A 7718-nucleotide genomic window follows, 5' to 3' on the forward strand; every position below is an offset into this window, starting at 1 on the left:
CATATTCTTCCTTTGCCAATTTGCAATAATCAAACTTGTATATATATCAAGCCAAAATTTCACTATATCGCTGTAACAAATAATCATGAACGATATTCAACATTCGAAAAAATTGATCAGTTAAACTGTAAACGAAGCTCAAATTTCTTACTATGTGATGAATTATATCCACTCCATGCTTACAGCAATTTGCAAGTTTGTGAGCTTTTACTATTGAAACAACAAAGAACTGTTCCTAGTAGTTGTAAAATCCTTTATAACAGAATATCTAGTACTATATTCTATAAACTTACAAATAAAAATAAATGGCTATATATTTCGCCCGGGGAAACCGTTTTCATAGCCTGCGGAGATCGTCCCGTAGAACGAATACAATTAGAAAATAATGGGATACTAAGTTAAAATTCTTCTTGTAGAGCTTACAGTGACCAAGATGTATTAATACCAGGAAAATAAATTATTTCTGAAGGATACAATGATTTTATTGCTAACATAACTATGCCTGAACCAACATATTTAAGTTCAAGGTTTAATAACCACTTTTTAAATGCCTTTCACACACAAGCTCGTTCAATTAGTGATCTTTTAACTAACGGGAAGTCAACAAGGCAACTCGAAGCAGAAGCCGACATTTTTCATGTACCATTTATACAAAGCATTTATGAATACGTTTTATTAGGTCTCAGTGTAGCTAACCTAATGATTATTCTGGTTGTACTATATCTAAATGATATATTGCAATATAATCGCTTGAGGCGAGCACGAGCCAATAGGATTGGGCAAGCCGTGCACGCAGGAGAGGAAATACCTATGTAAAATATTAGTAATAAAAATAACAAATAGAAAGTAGTATAGTAATTTAAATATTAAAATAATCACGGTGAAGGACGATTAATATACGTATAATGTTGTATCTGTAATAATGTAATAAAACCTGTTTTAGCGCAAACATAAAAATCATTGTGGCCGATTTTGAGTTCTTACCAAAGGCACACAGTGAATATATCGCTGTGTCAGGGTGCCTGCTGTTGACGCACAAAAGCAACAGTCCTGTGAAACTATCGGGGTTCCCGATAGTAGTAACCACTAATTGTGCCCCTCGGCAGGCCACGCCCCAGGAACTAAAGTCACTCACCCGGCAATGTATTAGGTTTAAGGAAACAAAACCAGCTTTCGGCTCGTTATTAAACGAGTTGAACAAGGGATTATATCAAAAGGGGCCCTCGACAATGACTTTATCCTCCATTTCAAAATATATTCACAAAGGTTCAAGAAAACCCATCGTAGTGTTTTGGAACGGTAGCCATGATTATAAAATATTACAACAATTTGGCGTAACAAATGTTTACAAATATCTAAACATGACCGCCTGGGACAAAAACAATAATGGACGGTTCCATCTGAAGCTAATAAACATGGAGACCGGGAAAATTTATTACGATGAGTTTTTAGGGGAGGTAAAAAAGGGGGGTAGGGAGCTGACCCTGCGGGAAGCTCATGACTTTACGTGTACAGAAACACATCCCCCCCCCCATTTGAATTATCATAATCCTATTTTTGATACGATTGCTACCCGCTGTGTTTTGAATTATATTATTAGTAAATTAAGACCCATTAAATTTTACCGACTAATTAAGGATATGCCTAATTTAAGGAAAAAGAAAAACAAGAAAAGAAAAAAAAATAACCTATAGTATAAGAACTAACATTATGAATAAGTAAGCATAAGTATCACTAAAAAAATATATGTTTTAATGTTCTAGGTGAATGGAAAACTTTCCTACCTACATTAGAATTAATACATTAGACATTACAATGAGTACGAGCAATCCCCGTGTAATCTTTATGAAACGAGTGGTAAATCTTGCTTTAAACAATTGCACCAACCCTCTTGCACCTAGACACACATTAAATACCATAATAACTGAAGTAAATTCAGATTTAATTATAAAATTTGATGACCATTATTTGAAAAGCATTGAAAAAGATATTACAAATTTAATGAGGGAACTTTATGGGTCCTTACGACCATACAACATCTCAATGGCACTCGTAATCGCCGCCATAGAGGGGGACAGCTTATTAGATTCGATTTTTGAACATGAAAATACGACAGATAAAGCAAAATATTTTACTAAGGTACTGAAAATAGCATTTGAAAACTGCACTATCTATAAAAGGAGACGATCACTTTGGGATATATTAGTAGAGGCTAATACAATCAATTTTCCCGATAGTTTTCTTAAACGTACCGAAAAACAATTTAAAACTACATTTAGAGATCGTTTTAGTAAACTACGACCATATAATATTAGTATGGCAATAGTGATAGCTATCCAAGACAAGGATTATTTAGTATCACAAATTACGGGGGTACTACCTAATATGGACTATACAGTGGACGAAATCATAGACTAGGCTATGCCTAAAAAGTTCTAAGGGGGACAGGATTTGTCTCTCTTCACACCGAACTGGTATGGCCCTGTCTTGATTGAGTCTAACTTTCCTTATTTATTTAAAAATTGCTCGTACCTCATTTAATGAAGACAAAGGTGGTTGTTCCTCCATAGTTCAAGAAGAGACAGGACTTGTCTTTTCTCACACCGAGCTCAAGGACACACACCAGCGTCAAGTAGATTATGATTAATAATAATTAATAAGATTATAACACAGTCAAAATTACAAAGAGAAAAAGATGCTTTTATCATAGATTCTAAATTAACTGAAGATATTATCTAAGGTAATAAATTGTTTACGACATGACCGATTTCTCCTTGAATATTAATAATGTGCACGACCTAAATGAGTTATTCTATACTTTGTATGTAACCAAAAGGTAAACAACGTCATAAATTGTAAAATCCAATTATAAATTGTAAAAGCCAATTTATTTATGCAACTATAAGAAATCATATACTTTGTACAACTAAAGATTGTAAAACGCACAAACAAACACATTAAATATTGTATAAATCATCTATCCGACAATGTTCCGCAATTAACAGTAGACAGCTTGGCCATTCACCAACAACCCGGACTCGAGGATTAACGATTGCACAACTGAGAAAAGGTCACCGAGGCGGAGATTCGAAGGACTTCTACCATCCGACCCGGATGGCCATTTTGCGTAAATACCAGCCGTTTCACCAGAGCGAGTCAGAAGTGTTCTGGCTGCGTATTATCCATGATATATCTGAAACAAAACACTCATTTTTACTATCTGTGTATTAAATTAATGCTTGTTGTAATACATATCATACCTTATTTTTGATTGAAAGTATTCATTTCATTTAAAAATCTTCCAACTTCCTTCTTGAACTTTTGTGTACTAAGTCTCCAAAGGCCACAGACTTGCGAGAACTTAACATGTCAGATATTGACTTTATTAAAACATTTTAATGTCTATTAATTTCTATTTAATTAAATTTTAATATAATATTAAAAATGTCACTTAACACATCTGTACGCTAGACCATCGATATTATCTATGATGAGCTTAAAATGAAATATTTTAGACTTTTATATTTTGGCTTTTTTCATTGGATAATAAGTGTGCTTTTCTGGATATCAAGAATGTATAATATTCAGAAATTTATTTTAATGTTCATCCATTATGTATGTCTTGCGCATACGGCATAAAATATAAGTCTGTAAATAACAACTTATCCCTACAATGCATAGCGTTACTTGAGAGTAACAATGTTTATAATAGCATGTTATATCTAAAATAATGCTCGTTAAATGCTCATGAATGATTATTATAGTAACTAAGATAGTATAAATTAATTTTGTTTTGTATATAATAGTATTTAAATCGATCAATTTAATTTATTTAAAGTTTTTCGAGATTTTTCTGCGTTATCAGCATTATCAATTTTTTTCATCGAGGTATGCGTTTTGAAGTTACAATAAATCGGTTGTATTTCATATAATTGAATTCGGAAAAATTTTCTTATGTTTCCTACACTGTTATTAATCAGTGGGTATAGAATAGTTGACCTTTTGTCGATTCGTACTACTGCATTTGTACGATTTCTACTTCGTTACATGTGAGTAACACGTGTACAGGGCAGTTCTTCCAAAAAATGATAAGAGATAAGAGTTCTTCCAAAAGATAACACAATTTTTATTTTATCAGCGTGACCAACCCAGAAACACCAAAATATAAAATCACATTCTATCAGTCTGCCAATTCTATTAGAATAAAAGTAACTAAAATATAACTAACGTTTGTCAGAGTTAACTGTTATCTCTAGAACTAAACGGCAATAATTCAAATGATAAAAAAAAATAACCGTGTTAAAATATATTATATTTTCTTAAATAGTACACATTTTTACGATACATTTATAATGACAAAAAACCAACTACTTCATATGACGACAACGATAATTATTGGTAAATAAAATTTACTTTCGTTTCTTATTAATATTAAATGAATATTTTTATTAGAATTATTTTTTAATTCATAATTCAAAACTCTTATTTTCACATAATATAAACTTGCAATATTTAATATGAATAACATAATATATTTATCAATTATAGTACCTAGCGACAAAGTTCATACATACACTATATTGTACTAATTTGTGTGACAATATTATTACATCCTATTTAAATAAAACTATTTATACAAGTAAATTATGTTTTACAGTATGATGGTAGTTGTCTGAAGTCATAAAAAGCTTATCAGTATGCTTATTCATTAGAGCGGTTCGATTCCTGAAACTATCCTAGTCTGATTAAGTGTGGTAACAGGTATGGAGTTATTTTTTGTAAAATTGTTTTAATTGATTTAATCTCTATTATTTTAATTATTAACATTTCAACTTTTAACTTATTTATTAATAATATATCTTTCAGTTTTAAGATGAGTCAAAGATTCTGGTTGAACAGTTCTCCATCGACACTAACTGGAAGAAATAATTGTTTTATCATTTGTCTAAATAGATTAGGTAAGGAAAACATTCTAGATTTGTAGTATTAATACAAATATTGATACAAAATTAGTTTAATATCAATCTAAAACACCCTAATATAGGGTAATTAAAAAAAAAAAAATCAAATGTAAATTATCTTTCTTTTTAATAATTTAATTTACTATTTTCTAACATTGTTAGTTTTTGTACAAGAAAAATTGCATTTACTTGTAGATCTTACGCTTCATTGGTATGAGATAACAAACTAGGTCCACTTGATATATACCGGTCACAAATATAGTCTATTCATGAAATCACTCTTCCAAGTGTTATTGATAGATAATTTAAGTTGAATGGTATAAAAAAATGTCATTATCAATTTTCGTTATATTTAATTTTAACTTCACAATTAACAAACGTTAACATTAGTAATTCATTTAAAATTGGTTTTATATTATAATTATTATTAATATTATTTAACCGTTTGTTGTTTTTTCAGCTAGAATGTGACCAGAGGAAGATTAAATGGACATATCATATATTTCTCCATGGACACTGTAATCCATAGACGGATTTTTGACACTATATTTGAATATTTGTTGTTGAAGTTAATTGGATTTTGTGCAAAACCCCTGGAAAAATATTCTGTATCAGACTAACAGTATAAACGCCACCCAGTATTTCAGTTTACCTGCTGTTAAACATCGTAGTATCATCTCCAATCTCTTTATATTTTGTTTAATTTTATTTAAAAAAGTCTCATTATAATTTATTATTAATCAACTGTAATTCAGTTGTTTATTTATTGAATAACTTATTATCCTGTCTTCAACGTCCATATAAACTGTACTGTATTTATGACCACTACACTGATATCTCATTTGGCTAAATATTTTTAATTTTCAACTACATCAAAACAAAATTAAGATTGTTTAAATTTTTTTTTTTTTTAATACTTGTATTATTGTTTGAATATTTTTACACTTTAAGTGTCAATACAAGTATCTTTAGTTTAACGATACTAACAGTATATTACTATTACAATTTTGACAAACATAATTATTAGCCTACCAAATAAATTATAAATGTAGCTTCTGTATTTGCTTATTTATTAATATTTACTTACCTTAATAACATTAAAATATTAATTTATTGTAAAAATATCTTGACCTAACTGAAAGATTGAAAATTTGTCAACTGTTATGAAATTATGTTGATGTTGTTAGGAAAAATTGTGTAGTCAAAATTTTGAATACCTAGATTAAAAAAAAAAACGGTACAATTTTTTTTTGCTAAACCAAGTAATTATACATTTGTAAATTTTGATGTTTAGTTTATAATATATACATTTTTAGTTACAAAATATCTTTACTTAAGTATCATTTTATACTATTTATACTTTTTACCAGATTATTTTATGTGTTTTAAACTATTACATTTATTATTTCTATTATTACTATTTATTATTTATTTAAATGACTTATCAAACTTTATGAATTGTACTTTATAAATTATAAAATTGGTCTGAAATGTATACTGTGTTACTATAGGTAGCCTGATAGACAGGAAGTCTATATTGTTTTTTAGAAATAAAAGTTGTTTTTTCTTGGTTAGCTTAATTATATAGTGTGATTGACTAATTTTCTCTCATAATAATTTCAATTAGGTAAAATTATTTTTCAAAACATTTTTGTTTGTGTTATTTTACAACTGAAAACATGTTTTAATAACCACTTACTTTTTTGATAATTTTTAATTAAATAATATTTAATTATGATAAAAAAACAAAGCGTAGTTAGTATATAGTATATATTTGTTTATAATTTTATAATTTAGAATGCATTAGTTTTTAGATGTAGTTTTTGACACAATAAAGTAAAAGTAAACCAAATATATTTTTTCTAAATCTGTTCTCATAGACACGTTTACTCTCGATAACGAGTGATTTGTATCTGTGTATTGTATTAAGTGATATTATATAATACGTTTAAACGAAGGATGTTTAACATATTGAATACTCTCTTTGAGTATACAATGATGTGTTCGATATAAATTGTATTATAAAGTCCAGATACCGTTATCTTTATTTATATGCATAGTATAATGTAGTAAATAATTATAGATTCAACATTTAAATAATAAATTAGCTTTAGTAAGTTTAACCCTTAACAATACCTGCTATTATCTAATAACTATAGATATATATAAATAATGTCTTGATAATAATTGAATAGTTTTATAACATATTCAATATTTTTGATATTTTCATTTTAGTCAGTTATCAATGAATCAAAGTATACAACTATTTTATTTTTAATAGTAACGCAGTTACATCTTATATGAATCATAATTCATGAAACACAATTTTGTAGCTCTACACAGTTTTGACCTCTAAACTTTAAGTTATCTAGATTAAAATAGTTTTGAATATTGAAAACCATATGTTCAGTTTTATTCAAATTCAACTATAAAAACTCGTAAAACCATGTAAATATGTTTTAATAACTAAATATTATATTACTTCATTATTTGGGATTTAATGATTTTCAAATATTTTTGATAGAGACAGTGATAACGATATTGGTTTATAATGGCTACAGTCTAGTAATTATAACTAGAGCCCTAGTAATTATAATTACCGACTGAAATAATAGATAATAACTACTGAACAATTATTTATTTCCTGTTTCGTGTAAAGGAATAAAGACACATTTGTTAAAACTATTGGGGCACTTACCTGAAAATAATGATAAATTAAATACCTACAACTTTTATACTTTTCATTGTTAACTACAA

At 28.2% G+C, this 7718-nt stretch overlaps 1 long non-coding RNA gene across 1 annotated transcript; it reads left to right on the forward strand.

The window, feature by feature from the left end:
• Positions 1 to 4735: 4735 nt before the first annotated feature.
• On the forward strand, positions 4736 to 6057 carry LOC126839643 (uncharacterized). Its single transcript, XR_007685934.1, has 3 exons — positions 4736 to 4761; positions 4867 to 4958; positions 5422 to 6057. It is a non-coding gene; the product is annotated as an uncharacterized LOC126839643 (long non-coding RNA).
• Positions 6058 to 7718: the final 1661 nt, after the last annotated feature.

Source organism: Adelges cooleyi, unplaced genomic scaffold (genome assembly GCF_023614345.1).
Source record: "Adelges cooleyi isolate 19-005CV unplaced genomic scaffold, UGA_ACOO_1.1 ACOO_flye_CR_arks_rails_tigmint_CR_PRNA_307, whole genome shotgun sequence".
In the NCBI taxonomy this organism is placed as follows: domain Eukaryota; kingdom Metazoa; phylum Arthropoda; class Insecta; order Hemiptera; family Adelgidae; genus Adelges; species Adelges cooleyi.